Source organism: Acomys minous (assembly GCF_964271855.1).
Source record: "Acomys minous genome assembly, chromosome: 9".
NCBI classification, from domain to species: Eukaryota; Metazoa; Chordata; class Mammalia; order Rodentia; family Muridae; genus Acomys; species Acomys minous.
In genome coordinates this window covers 5,676,130-5,696,871 of record NC_140490.1, presented here as the reverse complement: position 1 = coordinate 5,696,871, position 20,742 = coordinate 5,676,130, and the positions used below count along the sequence as shown (strand labels likewise).

The 20,742-nt window shown below is 47.2% G+C and overlaps 1 long non-coding RNA gene across 1 annotated transcript; it reads left to right on the top strand.

The window, feature by feature from the left end:
* Positions 1-209: 209 nt before the first annotated feature.
* Positions 210-16,071, top strand: LOC311604846. Its single transcript, XR_014781700.1, has 4 exons — positions 210-2,619; positions 2,741-5,315; positions 7,461-7,581; positions 15,485-16,071. It is a non-coding gene; the product is annotated as an uncharacterized lncRNA (long non-coding RNA).
* The last annotated feature ends 4,671 nt before the right edge of the window (positions 16,072-20,742 follow it).

Here is a 20,742-nt window from a genome sequence, read left to right as displayed (position 1 = left end):
CCTACCTTGCTCAGCTTTGTCTTTGTGAATTTTCCCTCCTCCTCCTCTTCCTCCTCCTCCTCCTCCTCCTCCTCCTCCTCCTCCTCCTCCCCCTTCTCCCACTCACCCTCCTTCCTCCCCCCCCCCCCCCCCCCCCCCGCTGTAGCCTTGGCTGTCCTGGAGTCTTTGTAGAACTCAGAGATCCACCTGCTTCTACCAGGATCCTGAGTGTTGGGATTCAAGAGATGTGTTACCACTGCCATACAGGGTTTTTTAAATAGTAAGATAAACAAATGTGGAATGGTTACAAGGTCATTGTTAGGAAAAATTTCCAAATACATTTCTGACTATCCTGTTTTAGTAAAAGCTTTGTGGCAAAGCTTTATCATTCCTGGAGACTGTTTTGCTCTGAAGTTCAGGCTGTCCTTGAGTTCAGAGTCATCTGCCCTAGCTGCCCTTGGCTGGAATTAAAGGTGTGTGCCACCAAACCCAGCTGTCTAGAAAAGTTTTTAACTTACCTTTTCCCTCTGAAGTTTCAGTAATATGAGATGAGCCAGCAGCATGCAGATTAACAATTACAGTGTCTCCGTGTGCATAAGACAGAAGCCACACACACACACAGTGTAGGACTCAGGGCTGAACACATAGTAGGGGCTTGGGCTTCTGGGGTGTAAGTGCCACTGCTTGCTTACTGAGTCAGGCTTACCTGATTATGGGCTGTGGGAATGTCATCTCTCAGGCAAGCAGTCGGACTTTTTATGCTTTTATCAGAAACAGTACCATTGTGGTTACCAGGCGATAATGACGTTTGCAAGCTATACAGGATAAAACAAGATTAATACCTATCTAAGGCTAATTATCCTATCAAACCTCTATATGTTTTGCTGACTTTGAGGGAACACAGAAACAAAGGTGCCTGAATGTTCCACTGCCTGAGGGAGTGGCCTGGTTTCTCAGGAACTGAAAGGCGCACAGTACCCCAGGAGCCAGGGACTCTAAACTGAAAAACCTATGACTCATGCCTGTCGAGACAGATAGGCCAGGCTTAGGCTTCCATGATTCACTCTCTGGGGGAAAAGAGGCAGCTCTGGAAGTTTGGGTGGAGACGTCTACAGCAAGCAGGCTTATCTTGTAATGCAGTGAAGGCTCCTGGGCTAGGTGTCTGGCCTCCAGTCTCCTCCTAGAAAAGAAGAGGCCATGGGCCTGGGGAGGTAACTTCAGTCAGTGAAGTGCTTGTTTTACAAGCACGAGGACCTGAGTTCAAATCCCCGGTGCCCACATTAAATATGCTGTATGTAGTGGTACATACATAGACTCCCAGCAGTAGAGACTGGGGTCTGGTACTTTGAGAATGCCCCGCCCTTCAGACCTTTGAATACTTGGTTCCCCTTGGTGGCACTGTTTGGGGAGGCTTAGGAGGTATGGCCTTGTTGAAGCAAGTGTGTCATTGAAGGTGGGCTTTGAGAGTTTAAAGAGTTAATGCCAGGGCCGGGTGTGGCACACACCTTTAATCCCAGCACTTGGGAGGCAGAGGCAGGAGGATTGAATCGCTGTGAGTTCGAGGCCAGCCTGGTCTACAAAGTGAGTCCAGGACAGCTAAGGCTACACAGAGAAACCCTGTCTCGAAAAACCATAAAAATAAATAAATAAAAATAAAGAGTTAATGTCCTTTTGAGTTTGTCCTCTCTGTTTTCCTGCTTGTGGTTCAAGATGTGAGCTCTCAGCTTGCTGTCCCAGCCACTGTACCTGCTGCCTCTGTTTGGCCATCATGGACTCTAGCTTTCTGAGATAAACTCTTATATAGGTTGCCTTGATCATGGTGGTTTGTTTTGTTTTTTTGAGACAGGGTTTCTCTGTGTAGCTGTCCTGTACTTCCTTTGTAGACCAGGTTGGCCTAGAACTCACAGCAATCCACTTGCCTCTGCCTCCCAAGTACTGGGATTACAGGCATGCACCATCAAGCCCAGCTGATCACAGTGTTTTATCACAGCAACAACAACAAGAGAACTAATAGGGCTGGAGAGATGGCTCAGTGGTTAAGAGCACTGGCTGCTCTTCCAAAGGTCCTGAGTTCAATTCCCAGCAACAACATGGTGTCTCATAACCATTTTAATGTGATCTGATGCCCTCTTCTGGCCTGCAGGTGTACATATAGGCAGAGCACTGTATGCATAATAAGTAAATCTTAAAAAAAAAAAAACAAAAAACAACAGCTAATACAAGGAGGATCCCTGGTGCTAGCCAGTCTATAGCCTAATTGGGAGTCCTGGGCTAATGAGAGACACTGATTTCAAAAAGGTGAATGGTATTTCCTGAGAATGCCACCTGAGGCTGACTACACACACACACACACACACACACACACACACACACACACACACACACACACACACACACACGGGGAGGCGGGGGCAGATCAGAAAGCCTCTGGGGCTGGAGAGATGGCTCGGATGGCTTAGAGCCATCTCTTCATGCTCTTCAGAGGACTGGAATTCACTTCCCATCACCCACATGGCAGCTCAAAACTGTAGCTCCAGTTCTACGCCATCCGATGCCCTCTTCTGGTTCCTGTGGGCACCAGCTGTGTGCTTAATGCATAGGTACACATGCAGAAAAACCATAGACGTGCTTAATGCATAGGTACACATGCAGAAAAGCCATAGACATGCTTAATGCATAGGTACACATGCAGAAAAACCATAGACGTGCTTAATGCATAGGTACACATGCAGAAAAACCCATAGACATGCTTAATGCATAGGTACACGTGCAGAAAAACCCATAGACGCTGAAAGCTTGCATCGGCTGGCTCTTCATGACAACCCAGAATTATTATGCTTCCTGGAAGACCTATAGTTTCTCAGGAGAACCAACTCAGGTTTCATCCTGGGTAGTAGAGTGGGGGAATAGGGGTCCAGATGGAGAAAGATTAATTGAATAAAGAATATGTCTCCCACTTACAGCATAATCTTTAACTTGGCCATTCATTATCATTGAAAATATTATTTCCAGTTGTTTTCCCTGATGACCTGGAAAAAGCCAGGCCCTATCTATTCCCAGGGAGAGTTGGAAAAGTCTGTTTTAAAGTTCTGTGGGAGTAGTATTGATACTCATTTACCTGCCAGCATCGTGTACTGGCTACCATCTTCTGTAAGATATTCCAAGGACCCAAATTTACCTGTCCTAGACAGAGGACTGCGCGCCATTGCAGCTGTGTGCAGTCAAAGATGGACGATGTTGGAATGTCAAGCACCGTGTAAGAGCTGGTGCTTTGATGATAAAAACTACATCTTTGGCCACAGGATCTTACTTCTACTGACACTGTCAGCTGGTCACTGCCCCCAGTCCAGTGGGGCTGCCCTGCACACAGGCGAGTTAACAGAATAGCAACAGCGGCCAAGGATGGGGCCAGTAAAGGTGAACATGGCTGTACACTCCTTGCTTTGCTGCTTCCTAAACACCAGTTACTTGTCCCTACCTTTCTAGAAGCATCGATCTAGCATAGTGTATTGCTTTCCATATCTTCCTTAAGGGTTGCATCACACATGCCTAAATCCTGTATAGGGAGCCCTCTTTATTTTTGCCCTCTGTTCTCCTATATTTAGTCTCTTGCTGCAGGAAGTTTATAAAATCTAACCCGTTTGACTAAGGTGTGCCGTGATGATCTTTGCCTGGCAAGTATTGACATTTCAGGTACCCAGAGCGCTAGAACCAAAAAGCAAATAATAAGGAGAAGCCAAGTGTGGTGGCGCACACATGCCATGCCAGTTCCTGGGAGGCAGAGGCAGAGAGGCCACAAGTTTGAGATCAGCCTGAGCTGTGTAATAAATTATGTTTCAGAAATGCCAGAGTCAGACTACAGAGACTGGAGAGCTGGCTTGTAGCACTTCTGTAACCCCAGCACTGGGGAGACAGAAGACTGGAGGACCCATATAGCTTATTGACCAGGTAGCCACCCTTATTCAATGATCTCTACATTCAGCGAGAGACCCCCATCTTAAAAAAAAAAAAAAAAAGACAAGCCAGGCGCAGTGGAGCATGCCTATTCCTAGCACTTGGGGAGGCAGAGTCAAGTCAGGAGGATCTCTGTGAGCTCAAGGTCTATAAAAGGAGTCCAGGACAGGAAAGGCTACACAGAGAAACCCTGTCTTGGAAAAAAAGAAAAAGGCAAAGGACAGTTGAAGAAGCCACCCAGTGCCCTCTGGCTTTTACATGTAGCAGGCAGGGAAGTGACATTTAGACAGAGGCTTGAAATAGCAGCAGGAGCAATGGTGTCTGTGGTAAGTAGAACCAGCCGTGCTGCGTAGCTAAGTCAACTTGACACCGTAGTCGTTTGAGAGAAGGGAACCCAACTGAGAAAATGCCTCCAGAAGAACAGGCTGTGGATAGGCCTGTAGGGTACTTTTTGTTAATTGGTGATTAGTGGGGGAAGTTTCAGCCCTTTAGATATGTAGCCGTACCTGGGCTGGTGGTCTTGAGTTCTGTAAGAGAACAGGTCGAGCAAGCCAGTAAGCAGCACTCCTTCCTGGCCCCTGTATCAGCTCCTGCTTCTAGGTTCCTGCCCCGCTTGCGGTCCTTTGATGATGAACTGTGATGTGGACCCATATGCTTAATAAACCCTTTCCTCCCCAACTTGCTTTTTGTCATGGTGTTTCATCACAGCAATAGAAATCTTTTTTTTTTTTTTAAGCTGGGCACAGTGACACATGCCCATAATCCCAGCACTGGGGAAGCAGAGACAGGCGAATCAATGCAAGTTCGAGGCCAGCCTGGTCTACAAAATGAGTCCCGACAGCCAAGGCTACAAGAGAAACCCTGTCTCGAAAAACAAAAACAAAAACAACAAAAAAGAAAGAGAAGAGACCAGCATTGTTGAGGTGAAAGCTGGCATGTGTTTTCTCAAAGTCAGCGCACAAAAACTGTGTTCCTCATGTGGCTGAGGTTGTATCTCGTGCTGGCAGCCAAACTCGGTAATGTGTAAGAGTCATCAGGTGGTGCTGGTTTTGAAGGCATGAAGGGGTCATGAAGATTGGCACTGTGAAAGGCCAGCCGAGGCCGTCGGTGAAGTGCAGCCTCAGTAGCACTTGAAGGCCCAGGACTGAAGGGGTCATGAAAGAAGCTGAGGCTGGGCACCATGCAGAGAGCCATGCCAGGATGAATGTGCAGCCTAGTTGCACAGAAGACCCCAGCATTTTAGAGATGCCAGTCCTATGGGATGACCTCAAAAGCAGCAGCAGTGGACTGGGCCAGCCAGAGCCTGGAAGACACGCTGTGTGTGCTGCAGAGGCCAGAGCTGGAGAAATGAGCCCAGAGCCTTCGTAGGAGCCTGGAAGATTGTGAGTGAATTCCAGATAATTGGACATTGAGCTCTTTATACTGTCAAGAGTTTAGTTTTGTTTTGTTTAAATCGTGACTGTGCCCTCATTCTTTTCCTCTTGAAGTAAGGAAATAGTTAATTTTTTTATATTATAAGGTCCTACAGTTTTTAGATGTAATATGAATAAATTAATCATAATAATAATAATAATAATAATAATAAAAGATCCTACAATTGAAAGACTGAATTTTAAAAGGGATTTTAGGTTTTAAAAAGCTTTTAATTTGTGAAAAAACAAAACAAAAACAAAAACCCTGAATTTTAAAGTGTTGGAGTTTGTAAGAACCGTGGTAGTTTTAAGTTTGTAAAATGTTTTATATTGTGATGCTGATATTATAGTGCCATCTTGGGGTTGAACAAGAGAGGAAAGCCTGTGGCTTGTCAGTGCTTGTGCTTCAAATTGACAAGGGGTCAATTATTCTGGATAGCTTTATGTCAACCTGACAAAAACAAGGTCATTTGAGAAGAGGGGACCTCCATTGAGAAAAAATGCCTCCCTAATACAATCAGGCTGTGGACAAGCCTGCAGGGCTTCCCCCCACCCCCACCCCTGCTTTTTCGAGACAAGGTTTCTCTGTGTAGCCATGGCTGTCCTGGACTCACTTTGTAGACCAGGCTGGCCTCAAACACACAGAAATCCACCTACCTCTGCCTCCCGAGTGATGGGATGAACGTCGTGCATCACTAATTGGTGATGGATGGGGGAAGTTCCAGCCCATTGTGAGTGGGGCCATGCCTGGGCTGGTAGTCCTGGGCTCTGTAAGAAAGCAGGTTGAGCACGCCATGTTGAGCAAACATTAAGTAGCATGCCTCCATGGCCTCTGCATCAGCTCCTGCCTCCAACTTCCTGGCCTACTTGAGTTCCTGTTCCGACTTTCTTTGATGATGAACTGTGGAAGTGTAAGTTGAATAAACCCTTTTCTTCCCAACTTGTTTTTTGGTCATAGTATTTCATCTCAGCAATAGAAACCCCGCAGACCATTTCTGGGAACCAGTGAAGAGGAGAAAAGAGGAAGCCTTGGTGGCTCTGTGGTAGGGAGAATTAAGCAGGTGGTGAACAGCTGGCTGAAGGAACTAGTTGTTGAGGAGAGGTTGAGGAATGGAGGAAAAAAAGAAATACTGAGACCCAGGCATATGTGGTGCAAACTGAAAGATCTTATAGCCCAGGAGAACTTTATTTTCTTCTGTTTTCCTTGTCTCTGTTACTTGTTTTGTTTTCTTCTCTCCTGCGCCAACCCCAGTACTTTATTTAAACTGAAGTTCATATTTTTTCCATTATAGATTACATCATGATTTCCTCATCTTTTACAATCAATAGAGAATTTAAAAACCAACAGAGCAAGAAAACAGTCTAGCAAAGAAGTACAAATAGTTCTCTATAACCTACAATAAAGCATACAGCAAAAATAAATCAATATCCAACAATGGTCAGCATGGCCTAATTATTATTTCTTAAACAGTTCTCAGCAAAGTATAATCATAAAGTTTCCCGGGCTAAAGACATTGTGTTTCCATGATTGTCATAACAACATAGCTTGAGCTAAATGTTCTCAACACAGTCTCAAAACAACAGGTGTGCTATCTAAATGTAGGCTAAATTCCAAGGAGTCCTCTATTATAAAGTATCTGTAAATCATGATGTTCCAAGCCCACCTTCTATTGCTCTTACAGCAGATTCTAAAGAAACTTTTCTACTCCTAACAGTATCTAGCCACGTATTGTTATATCAAGGTCCTAACTTTCTTGCAAGCCGTCTGGTTTGCACACAACAGTCAGAGCCAAGATTCATTGTCTCAAGCCATTGGCCAGATGCCTTCTTTCAATATTCTCTGTGGGAAAAGTTTTCCAATGTAAATTTCATTAGGGCTCATAAATAGAAAGACAGTAAACTGTGTGAGGTAACTAGGGCCCCAGGTTATGGGCCTTGAAGACTCTGATCAAGGTTAAGATTTGGGAGGTCTTAGAGGATGCAAAGTACCTTATATTGTGACCAGAGTAGAGGAGGCCTCCACCTGGTTCCTCAAGGGGCAACTCAACTAGTCTGACCCTGAAGCCTGCTACCTGTGAGAACCTCACCAAGCTCCTCTCCATCCTTTACTCGCAGGAAGAGAGAAAAGGCACACAGGAAAAGGAAGCATGGACTCAGAAAAGCTGCTGTGGGCTCAGCGAGGTGGTGCACACCAGGAATCAGGATGCTGAAGCAGGAGGATCACTGCCAACGCAAGGTCAGCCTCAGCTACAGAGACAGACCTTGTCTCAGCAAACAGTGTGGGAGTGGGGAACTAAAGAAATAGCTCATCAGTTAATGCCCTTGTAGATGACCCAGAGTTGGTTCCTACCATCAACATGGCAGCTAAAATGCACCTTTAACTCCAGTCCTAGAGAATCTGATGATTTTTTTTTTCTTCTGTGGGTACCAGGCACCCATGGTCCATATACATTTCTGCAGATAACACTTGTATAAGCGGGGCATTGTGGCACATGCTTTTGATTCTAGCACTCAGGAGGCAGAGGCAGGCGGATCACTGTGAGTTCAAGGCCAGCCTGGTCTACAAAAGTGAATCCATGATAGACAGGACTGTTACACAGAGAAACCCTGTCTCGAAAAAGCAAACAAACAAACAAACAAACAAAACAACAACACCCACAAAACAAAAACAAAACAGAACAAAACAAACCAAAAAACCCACTTATACGTCATACACAGAAATAAAAAGAAATAATTAAAAATGGGAAAATGGGGGCTCTAGCAAGGCCTTGGTCAGTGTTTGCTACCCCAGGAGTGGATCTAAATTCTGTCTTTTCCTTCCTCCCCCACCACCCCCCATGGCGTGTGGGCAGATGGGCACGATGTGTGCCTATAATTTTAGCCCTTGGCAGGCAGAGGCAGGATTTCCTGGCCTCCTGGCCAGCTGCACTAGCAGAATCCATGAGCTCCATTTTCATTGAAAGATCTTATCTCAGAAAATAAGATGGGCAGCTGGGCATGGTGGTGCACGTTTTTAGGCCCAGCACTCAGGAGGCAGGGACAGGTGGGTCTTCCTGAGTTCTGGGCCTGTCTGATCTATATAGCAAGACCCAATCTCCGAAAATAAGGTGGCGGTTGGTGACATTCTGGCGGTAAAACCACTTGTTGAGAAGACAGACCGCGTAAGTATAGTCGGGCTGGCCTCGACTAACAGCAACCCGCCTGCCTCTGCCTCCCGAGTGCTGGGATTAAAGGCGTACGCCACCACCGCGGGTGAAATGCTGTAGATATTGAGAACTGCTTTTTAACTTACCTCAAACTTAAAAAAAAAAAAACCTACAGGCTGGTATTAAGAGCCTGGTTTTTTGGTACCAAGTTCATCTCTTGCAGATGGAAACCAGCAGAGGGTGCTCCAGATCTCTAGCCATGTGTGTCCCTCTGTCACTGTGATGCAGCTGCCATTTGCAGCAGCATGACTCTGCATGTGGTAGGAATTTTCATTTCTGCCAGGTTCTTAGTTTACTGAGCCTCCAGTTCTTTCTCCATAAGGAGGCATTAATCAGAAGACACATAGGCATATTTTTTTGTTTTTGTTTTTTTGAGACAGGACTTCTCTGTGTAGACCCAGCTGGCCTTGAACTCACAGAGATCTGCCTGCCTCTGCCTCCCAAGTACTGGGATTACAGGTGTGCACCATTGAGCCCAAATACTAGGCATCTTTTTAAAAATTGTATTACATTAAAGAGAAAAGATTTATTTGTATATTTGTGTATTTGTGTAGATATGCACTCTATTTGTATGTATGACTGCACTACAGAAAAGGGCATCAGATCCCATTATAAATGGTTGTGAGCCACCATGTAGTTGCTGGGAATTGGACTCAGGACCTCTGGAAGAGCAGACAGTGCTGTTAACCACTGAGCCATCTTTCCAGCCCACACATTTTCTTACATTTTATTATTTCATGTGTGCACCATGGCACCCATGTGGAGGTCAGAGAACACCGTATGTGGGTTGTTCTCTCTTTCTTTCCACCGTAAGTGTCCTGGAGATGGAGCTCCTGTCTTCAGGCCTGGTGTCCGGTGCTTTAACTGCTAGGCATCTCACGGGCCCTCCATCTACTCTTCTCTTGAGGCACCTGAGGCATTTCAGCAAGCCTTGGGTGTTTCCTGAGGTCTCATTTCCTGCTTCCTCTTTCCGTTGGTGAAGGCACTGTGTAAATTACAGGCTCTGCACAGATGATCACTGCAGGTTTTCTCCCCAAGCGGTTTGAGTCCTGAGTTTTATTCTTTGAGTTTCACTTGTAGAATTTTAGTATCTACAAATGCACTTCATTTGGGGATGCTGACCTTATATCCTATGCTATTGGCAGGTTGTAAGTGTAGGGGGAAGCTTGGAGTCAGCTCAAGAAACCCCAGGACCACGTTCTTAGCACAAAAGAAATATATCTGCCCCAGATGGACAGAGGGCAGGGATAAGGGACAAAGTCAGGAGATAGAGGAAGGGGGAGAAGGGGACGGGAGCAAAGGAGAGGAGGAAAGAGACAAGGAAGATGGGGAAGGAGTGCTTGTCCTCGAGTGGGACAAAAGGCTGCCTCTGGGGAGAGAGGAGACAGGCATGGCCCAGGAAAAATGGTGGCTTATAAAGGCAAAGGCGGGAACCCCATGTTAGGATGAGGTGTTTAATTTTAATTGAGCATGTTAGTTAGGTGAGGCAAAGGGGGCTTTTGATTGCTGGATTCCAAGAATTCGACAGCTGGACCTTAGTAGTCAGCAGTGAAAGGAGGAAGTGGCCAAATAAGGGAATCAGCCTTTGGGGCTGGCTTTAGGAATGTAATGTGATGGTTTTTAGCAAGGCAGGGGGGATGGGGAGAAAGGCCAGGCCTGCCAGAGCCGAACTTGCCTTGCTTGGGCTGCACAGAGTCCTTTCAGTTAGAGAGTTCTTTTGTAGATTGTGTGTGTGTGTGTGTGTGTGTGTGTGTGGCTATGGTATGGTAGTGTGCGGTGCTGCATGGGGCGTGGTGGTGTGGTGGTGTGTGCAGACGCGAGTGTATGTGGAGGCTGGACATACCTTAGAAATGCTGTGTACCCCTGTTTTTCAGACAAGGTCTGCCTTGAAAGTGCTGTGGAGGCTAGGCTGCCTGTCTTTACCTCTCCAGCACTGAATTATAACCACACAACACCGAGCCTGGCTTTTTTATACAGGCCCTAGAGATCGGATTCAGGTCCTTGTGAGCACGGCAAGCACTTTACTGACTAAGTCATCTTCCTAGCCCTCTTTTGCAAGATCTTTATAATTTTTTTTATACATAGTATAGATAGTCACATCATCCGTGAATGGGGACAGCTCTGTCCCTCCCCCACCCCCCGACCCTGTCTTGATCCCTTGTTTTCCTGGTGTTCAGAACTGCCTGGCCACTAGGACTTTAATAGATAGATCATCATGGCTGTGACCTGTTGGTGTTCTGGCTTCCTTGGGACAATGAAAATAAGAGGAACCCTGCAGGACGGACTTTGGCTTCTCAGGGTCAAGGGCTCAGTTCTGGGGAGCTGAATGCTAGCAGCTTCGCAGAAGCACTTTTTATTGAATGCTACAGAAAAGGCCATTTAGTTGGTGGTGCACACGTTTAATCCCAGCGCTCGGGTAGGCCAAGGCTGGTGGATCACTGTGAGTTCAAGACCAGCCTGGTCTACAAAAAAGGGTCAAAGACAGCCACGGCTACACAGAGAAAGCCTGTCTCAAAAAAAAAAAAAAAAAAAAAAAAGTACTGCATTTGGCCTCCCTACTCTGAACTCAGCCACCGTGTCCACCCCATTATCTCCAGAATCCTTCCTGTTGCTACATTTTGAGTAAGAATGGCAGGCGGCCTTCAGCAGCACACTCTAGAACACTGTGGCTCACAGCAGAGAGACATGGCTTCTGTCTCAGTCCTGAGTGAGTAATGGAACTGTGTTTGAGTTCGCTCAGGTCTCCAGACCACCCTCTTTCTGCGTCCTCACTTGCCATGAGGATGCTAGTCTCTGGAAAGCAGCGAGCCACCGTGGCCTCAGACACTGAAGCCACGTGCCTAGATTCAAATGCCAGCTCCTTTGCTTACCACCTGTGTGATCTTGGGAAGTTACTTAACCTTTCTACCTTCAGCTTTGAGGTGATAATAGTTCTTTCCTTTTTTTAAAACAAAGACAGAGCCAAACTTCTAAAACAGCGGTTCTCAACCTGTGGGTCACAGTCCTCACCTCACATGGGTCACCTAAGGTCATCCGAAAACACAGATATAGCTGGGCAGTGGTGGCGCACGCCTTTAATCCCAGCACTTGGGAGGCAGAGGCAGGTGGATCGCTGTGAGTTTGAGGCCAGCCTGGTCTACAAAAGCAAGTCCAGGACAGCCAAGGCTACACAAAGAAACCCTGTCTCGGGGAAAAAAAAAAAAAGATTGGGCTTGCCCCGAAGAATTCAGTGTCTCTAATCAGCAGGGAGTACTCTATAGAGGTCTCTGGCCCCGTCCCCCCTAACCTCCTTTCTCTCCTGCCTTAGTGGTAGTGCTCCATAGGCTTAGTGGTAGTGCTCCATAGGTAGGGAGGCTTGAAAGGGATTAGGGTAGAGTAAGGGTTGGGAGGGAGGTAGAGGCATAAGAACCCAATAAAATAGCTAAAGCACCATATATGAACATAAGTGCATACAATTTAAAATAGTAAGTAAGTCCTTTTAGAACAGTGGGTCTTAACCTTGCTAACTGCGACTCTGACTGTTCTCCCTTCTCTCTCACGAGTACCCTGGCCGTGTCCAGTCTGCTGGCCGTATGCAGTTTTCTTCTTTCCCTACTCTAGACTCTTCCAGATGCCTCTGGCTGTTTTTCCTCTCATATATACAAATAAAAACTTTCCCCTTAACCCTACCATGGAGCAGTCCCGCCCAGGGTTTCTTTAAGGCATGCCTCCTCTTACATGCATCTGATAATGCTGGGAGCAGAAGTCAGGTCCTCTGCAAGAGCAGTTCATGCTCTTAACTGCTGAGCCATCTGTCATAATTGCCGGGGGTGGCTATTATGAGTATTAATGAGCTAAAATATTAATGGGTCAATATCAAGTGTTTTCTAAAACTACTTGAGACCAGAAAGAAAGGTTTCAGATCTTAGAGCTTTTCAGATTATAGAGTGTTTGCTTACTGTTGCTATAGAGCTGTTTGGTGTCAGAGGGAACTAGGGATTGAACCCTCTGAGCTGCACCTACCCAGCCTCACCTTTCTGCATGTTGATAACATTTTCATGGAGATGGGACTTCAAGGAATAAGTTTGGGAAATAGCTTCCCCTCCCAGCAGAGCGTTAAGCCCTGAAACAGGTTGAAATCCTTCCTTGAGCCTCTCTAGGGGTTGAACTACAGATGGGCACACAGGTAGAGATAGCAGAGGAATCCCGGGAGCCTCCTCCTACCAAGAGCCACAGTGAGGAACTGTGGAAACCCTCATGGTTTGGATTGCCAAGGCAGGGTCTCTCTCTGTGTAGCCCTGGCTGTCCAGGACTCGCTTTGTAGACCAGGCTGGTCTCGAACTCACAGAGATTTGCCTGCCTCTGCCTCCTGAGTGCTGGGATTACAGGCGTGCGCCACTGTGCCCAGCAAGACAGATTTTTAAGAAAACTCCTATCCAGGTATTGTGGCGCACACCTTTAATCCCGGCACTCAGGAGGCAGAGGCGGGTGAATTACTGTGAGTTTGAGGCCAGTCTGGTCTACAAAGTGAGTCCAGGACAGCCAAGGCTACACAGAGAAACCCTGTCTCAAAATAAAAAAATACAAAAAGAAAAGAAAAAAATAAAAGAAGAAGAAAGAAAGAAAAGGCCTAAGCCAAGGTGGTTTGGCATCCTGAATGAAACATGATGTCAGGCTCCGACCTTTGCAAGAAAGACGGTAGTCTTAATGTCTTAACTGTGTTCTTTTGTTGGCACATTGTATCACAGCCCTTTGCAATTTCCTTCCTTTGGTTTCCTACCTTGGCTTTGTTCCCTAGTTGCACTGAGCTAAGGCTTTCATTGCTAAATTAGTCCTTATGGCCTGTAGGGTTTAAAGAAACCCACCTCGACTGGTGGTGGTGGTGTTCGCCTTTAATCCCAGCACTCAGGAGGCAGAGGCAGGAGGATCTCTGAGTTCGAGGCCAGCCTGATCTATAACATGAGTCCAGGACAGCCACGGGCATACAGAGAAACCTGTCTCGAAAAACAAAACAAAACATTCTCCCCTTACACCCTGCAGGTCCCAGGGATGAAACTTAGATTGTCAGCCTTGGCAACAGCCCTTTACCTGCTGGGCAGTTTCCACCCATTGGCCTCACTTTTTTTTTTTTAATAAATAATAAACATGTTTGGTTCTATGGATGTGGAGCGATGGCTATGAAGAATCAACCATGCTTACATTTCTCTGATCTACTGGAAGGCTCAGCCTGCTTCTGACTGGATCCCCTGTCACTTTTGTCTGAGCCAGCCCCTCGCCCCATAATTCACCTGTTTGTTTACTCCCTATGAGTGAATCCTCTTCCTCAGGCCCTTCGGTGGTTACAGAAGGCACGGCTCTCGCTCTCTACTCTCAGGAGTTTATACTCTCACAAGGGAGGTGAGGAAAACCCACCCGTCCCTGTAAATAACCCAGTGAGTCTGCTCTTTGCATACCTGCAGCACACCCAGCGCTCTTACATTCCATTCGGTCCTCGCTGGTGTCATAACCCTTCACTGTACAATTAACTGAGGGGCTCCCTCAAGAGTTAGGGTTCAAACCTTCACTGCTGTCTCCCAGAGTCTGTGAGCTTCTTTGTGTGTACCGGGAAGCCCCCTGGAGGAGCTGGGCCTGGTAAGGCTTTATCAGCACACCTGAGGCAAGTGGAGTGACTAGTGCAGGCCCTTTGAGCAGCAGATGCCAAGGTGGCTTAGACAGATGTGCGACAGATGTGTCGAAGGTCAGCGAGATGGCTCCTTGGATAAAGGTACTTGCTATGTGGTTTTGATCCCCGGAACCCACATAAAGGTAGAAGAAGAGAACGGACTTCCAGAAAGTTGTCCTCTGACCTCCACACATGCTCCATGGCATGTGAGGTAACGTCAACAAGAGATGTGGTGAAGGCTTCAAGAGAAAGGGGCGAGGCTTCCGATTACGGTCCAAGCAGTTACAGTCCTAAGAGGAACCAGCTAAGACAACGCATCTTCAAGCCAAGGTGCCTTGATTGACAAGTCATGAGCTTTACAGGGATGGACCATTATAAGAGCTCCCGTCATGCTTGGGAGCGGTTGTGTGACTCTCAGTAGGTTCTCGTGGGCAGTAGCTGGGCCACGCACTAGTCCCGCACCTCACCACAGTAGATCTAAACAGTGTTTTCATGGTTACCAGGATAGACCCAGAGCTGGTTAAGTTTCGGGGTGGCCATGTTGGGGATGGTGTTTGATTGGCAAACTTTCTGTGGGACCCTGGCTTCAAGATCCTTGCGAGACCTGGGTTTGTTCTGCGTTCTCTTTGATTTGTCGTACAGAGTGGCTGGGCTTGGAGAAGTTCTACTTAGAGAAGTGGATTAATGTTGGTTTAACTCGTCTGGTTTCCAAATCCATCCCATCTCAGTTGTTTTGTGTGTATAAATTCTATTAATTCAGCCAGCCGGGCGGTGGTGGCACATGCCTTTAATCCCACCACTGGGAGGCAGAGGCAGGCGGGTCGCTGCGAGTTCGAGGTCAGCCTGGTCTACAAAGCAAGTCCAGGATAGCCAAGGCTACACAGAGAAACCCTGTCTCAAAAGAAAACAAAACCAAACAAAATTATATTAATTCTTTGTGGAGTTAGCATTAAACAAGGCTGTGCCAGCTTAGGCTGTCAGGTTTAAGGCATGGAGTGGAGTCCAGGGTGTGGATTGCTTCCTGGGGAAGGGCAGAGGCAGTGCTGTGTGCTCAGTGTGCAGTGCAGACCAGGGAAGAGGGAGGCCTCTAGGGCAGTCCTCACGGCCAGGCCCAGCTGGCTTTACCCTCCAGTCCTTGCTGCAGACATAGGCTGTGAATCATCTAAAGCCTAGTTACTCTCAACTAAAGCTCAGTACAGGCTGCTGGAGGGATGGCAGGTCACCCTGTGCCACACTGACCAACCTCCCACAGCTAGAAATAATGGTCCATTGTCCTTTTGCTTCCTCCTCAGTTTCGCTCTGTATGGAGTGTCCAGGCAGCTTGCCAAATTACCCTTGTGACTTCCCGGGGCCCAGAATTCTCCCCTGTCTTCTTCCACTTCCTCCCACACCAACTGGAGAGACGCAGTAGGTATGGAAAGGCGTGGGGTGCAAGCCATGGGACAGTCCCAGCAGTGGCCCTGTGAAACCAGCTTCTGCGCCCCTGCTCAGCTTCTGCGGAGACTCAGGCCCTCACCCAAAACTTCAAAGAGAAAAGTTAGGAAGGCAGCTATGTGTCAGTGGTCAAAAGCCACAACTGGCCTGAAGCAGTTGATTTCTTCCTTCTTTTTGTGTCGGCCTCCCTCAGTGGGGAAAGCTCTGAGTATGGGGAGCAGGTGGTTAAGACTCTGCCTCTGCAGCTGACAGAGCTGGTCTTACACTTTGCCTCCCCCACTTAAAGAACCAGCTGTGTGCACTTGGAGCCAGGGACTTACTCATGTTCTCTGGAGGTTGCTGTAATAAATAAAACATAGGAACCTTTCTGAGCAAAGGAGGAGCCTGGCGTGTGTTAATCATGATTATTTTGATTTGTTCACGATCAATGTCTTTGTCAGCAGTATTCCACGTTGGGTGAGAGGGTGGCTGGGTGGGCATGGTTGAGTAAGAAACAGTTCTCACAGTTAAAGAGCACAATTTTTTAAAAAAGGTTTTTCGAGACAGGGTTTCTCTGTGTAGCCCTGGCTGTCCTAGACTCTCTTTGTAGACCAGGCTGATCTCAAACTCAGAGATCCACCAGGTGTGCACCACCATGCGTGCACGCCCTGCTTGACTTTAAACTTTCAAAAGAGATTTTGGGATCTTAGCACTCAGGGAGGCAGGGACAGGTAGATTGCTATAAGTTTAAGGTCAGCCTGCTCCACAAAGTGAGTCCAGGACAGGCAAGGCTACACAGAGAAACCCTGTCTTGAAAAACCACCCCCTCAAAAAAAAAAAAAGGCAGGTGGGGAGAAAGAGAGAGGAAGATTTTGGAATTTTAGAGATTGGATACTTTAAAAGAGACTGATACTTTTTGTTATTTGTTTTGTTTGGTTTTTTGTTTTCTGAGACAATGTTTCATTTCCCCCTCCCCCCCCCACGCCCAGACGGGTTTTCTCTGTGTAGCCTTGGCTGTCTTGGACTCCCTTTGTAGACCAGGCTGGCCTCAAACTCACAGCGATCCTCCGGCCTCTGCCTCCCGAGTGCTGGGATTACAGGCATGTGGTTTTGTCTGTAGCAGTGGGGTGCATAGGGGCTGAACCCAAGGTCTTGCACATACTAGGCAATCCCCTACTGCTGGACCCAAGTCCTCTTATCCTTTATGACCCATTTGCCGACCTCTCCTTTTCAGTCACTGAGGACCTTGGCCCCGGACTCAGAGTTGTCCTCTCCACTATATACCATCTTATAATACCCTCTTTACTCCAGCATCTCTGCCACCTACATGTGCCGGTCCAACTGTTGTGTGGGAAGTGCAGCTCACAGCAAAATCCCAGCTTCAGTCAACAGTGACCTTTATTTTTGCTCTGTAGGTCAGAGTCCCCTCAGCAACTCTGGCTCTCTTCTCTCCAAGTCCGCAACCTTTCGTTGTTGTTGTTTTGTTTTTTTTTAAAGGTGTTATTTATTTATTTTACGGATGAGTGCTCAATCTGCGTGTATACCTATATGTCAGAAGAGGGCATCAGATTCCAGTATAGATGGGTTTTAAGCTACCATGTGGTTGTTGGGGATTGAACTCAGGACCTCTGGAGGAGCAGACAGTGCTCTTATCTGCTGAGCCATCTCTCTAGCCCTTTGTTGTTGTTGTTTCGAGACAAGAGTTTCTCTGTGTAGCCTTGGCTGTCCTGGACTCACTTTGTAGACCAGGCTGGTCTTGAACTCACAGTGATCCACCTGCCTTTGCCTCCCGAATGCTGAGATTAAAGGTGTACGCCACCATGACTGGCTCAACTTTAAAAAAAAAAAAAATTATTACAGGCCAAGCGTGGTGGTGCACACCTTTAATCTCAGTACTTGGGAGATAGAGGCAGGTGGATCACTGTGGGTTTGAGGCCAGCCTGGTCTACAAAGTGAGTCCAGGACAGCCAAGGCTAACACAGAGAGACCCTGTCTCAAAAAACCAAAAGAAAAAAATTATTAAATTTATTTATTTTATGCACATTGGTTTGTGTGTGTGTGTGTGTGTGTTTGTTTGTTTGTTTTGTTTTTTGTCTGCCTGTGCAAGAGAGTTGGTTTCTTCTTAAGCAGGAGTTACAGATAGTTGTGAGCTGCCATGTGGATGCTGGGAATTGAACCCAGGTCCTCTGGAAAAGCAGCCATTGCTCCTAATCATTGAGCCATCTCTCCAGCCATGTCCCCACCCCAGCACCTCCACCACTCCAGCGCTCCCGCCCCCACCTCTATCTTTTCCTTTAGGCCTAAGCAAAATGGGTTCCCATCCCACTTTTCAAACGATTGGTCCTACTCCAATTCTTCCAGGATTGTGCCCATTCCAAGGAGGGGTGGCATCTTCAGGCCAAGGGAGCAGCATGCCCACATTCTCCGGATCTAGACCCAGCTCCACACCCAGGAGCCTTCAGAATCCTCTGAGCCTCTCTGAGCCTGCCGCTAGGGCCTGTGTGAACTTCACTGTCCTGAGGCTGGATCAACCACAGACCCCTATGCCCATGAGACAGTGTGAACCGAAGAGGGTGGAGGTTGAGTGTAGGGGGTGGGGGGTGGGGTGGGGAGGGAGTGGGGGGGAATTGGGGGGGGGTTGGGGGGCGGTGCTCTCTCCCAGCGTCTGTCCCTGTCAGTGGCAGGAAAAAAAAAAGAATGTGTGTATAGGGACCACTCTTCTGACGGGACCTCTTTGAGCCCATGCAGGAGTAAGAATGAGTTTACATGGCTGGATTTCAGAATTGTCGTAGAGCAGTGTCTTTCATTTCTTGCCTTTGAGCACAGATGTCTTTAAAAAGAGCCTTGGCTTATTTCACCAGTGTGTGCTGGGTATGGGAAGGGCAGGAAGCGAGTCTCTGGTTCACAGGACCTGGATTTGGGAACTAATTCAGTCTTAGTAGCCTCGTTCTGATATGGAGGCTGCATGGTTGGGACAGGGGATCTTTGAAGGAAGTAATGTGCTTGCATCCCAGAGTGGAAGTAACTGTGTGGCCAAAGCATGGACTGTGGTGATTTAAAATAGATCCACATATTTACTGAGACTTCTTTCAAAAGATCAGTTTCCCTCTAATTTCAGTCTATTTTCCTTCCCCATCATATAATTTAGTCTGAGTAAATAATTAGGTTTTTAAAAAAGAGTCTAGGCCAGGCATGGTGGTATATGCCTTTAATCCCAACACTTGGAAGGCAGAGGCAGGAGGATCTCTGTGAGTTCGAGGCCAGCCAGGTCTACAAAGTGAGTCCAGAACAGCCAGGGCTACACAGAGAAACCCTGTCTCGAAAAAACAATAATAATAATAATAATAATAATAATAATAATAATAATAATAATAATAATATCTAAAGCCAGGTGGTGGTAGCAGAGGCCTTTAATCCCAGCACTCGGGAGGCAGAGGCAGGCAGATCTCTGTGAATTCAAGGCCAGCCTGGTCTACAAAGTAAGTCCAGGACAGCCAGGGCTACACAGAGAAACCCTGTCTCAAAAAAAGAAAAAAAAAAAAGAAAGAAAGAAAGAAAAGAGAGAAAAAGAAGAAAAGACAGAGTCTAAGTAATCTACGTTGGTTGTCAGACTTTGTTCCTTCTCCCTCAGCCTCATAAATGCTGGCCTTATAGGTGTGTGCTGGCTTGCCCAGTTTAGTCATCCATGCCTAGCAAACCGAATGCGGCAGAACCACAGTGTGGTCTCTAAGATTGACTCTATGAGACACTGCAGCTTCAGTCTGTCTTGCCAGATTTTTTTCATTTTCAGTATCACGGGTTTTCTTTAGTTTTGCTTGTGGTAACAGGTTCATATGTTGCCCAAGCTGACATCAAACTCCTTAAGTATCCAAGGATGACCCTGAACTCCTGACTCCCCTTCCTGCCCCTGCCGAGCGGAGATTCCAGGCATGCCACCGCCCTGGCCTTGCTCTTGTAAAGGAGTTTGGGTGTGAATACACTGAACCTGCTCAGAGTGAAGGCCTTAAAACAGAACTTCTCTCTAAACTTATCTGTCCTGTCTTTGTTCTCCACCCAAGGCAAGCCAAGATATTAGATTTTTTTTTCATCTGAAGTGAGCCATAGAAATGTAGATTCTTTCCCCTGTCCCAAACCCTCAACGCTTAAAAGTACTCACCTTGCCTGCCATAAAGACACTCTCTGAGCTACCCTAATAGTAGACCAGACCGTAAGACTTCTATCTATTTATTTATTTTGTGTGTTTGTGTCTGTGCGTTTGTGGTCTATGTAGGGAGCAGAGAAAACCTGAGTGAAGTCCTGAGTGAGTGTCTGTTTTGACATGGGTATGGCATGCCAAGGAACCTGGAGGCCTCCAGCCTGTGAGACGATTGGCAAAGCTGTTACCCATGTGGACCAGCCTCAAGAGCGGCAGAGTGGCAGAGCTTCCGTTGGGAGCAATGAATGCGCATAGAAGGTTGATCAGTGTGAAAACCCAGCCACTGCAGCTTCCCCCTCCCAGACGTTCACAGCCCCAAGACACCTCCTTCCAACACTAGCTAGCCCTGCCCCTGTGCTGCGCCCAGTGAACTTGCTGAGATTCCAGGTTGCAGTGGTAGCAACAGAGAAACCCGCCTGATCTCACTTTGCTGTGAGGGGGACTGCCTCTTTATTGCTTCATTGTTTCTAGCCATGGTGCCTGGATCACAGCGATGCTGGGCAGGACAAAAAGCATGTGTTTTGCATGTGCACACATGCTTGTGTCTTCATTGATGGCTTTCTAATTTACTGAGGCAGGGTCTCTAACTGATCCAGAGCTTGCCAATTTCACCTAGTTTAGCTAGCGTTCTTGCCCCAGGGGTGCCATGTCTGCCTCCTGAGTGCTGGGATTACAGGTGGATGGCCATGCCTTGCCCAGCTTTCCTAAGGGTTCTGGAGAACTGAACCCTGATGGTAGCATTTACACAGCAAGGACGTTACAGAGCCATCTTCCCAGTTCAAGACCTCGATGTTAATGGGGCTGGTGGTGCAGGCCTACAGTCTCAGCTGCTTGGGTGGCTGAAGCAGGAAGATAGCAAGTTCAAGGCTTTCCTGGGCAACTTAGTGAGCGTTGTAGAGTTAAAAGGGGGTGGGAAGCCAGGCTCTTAATCCCAGCACTCAG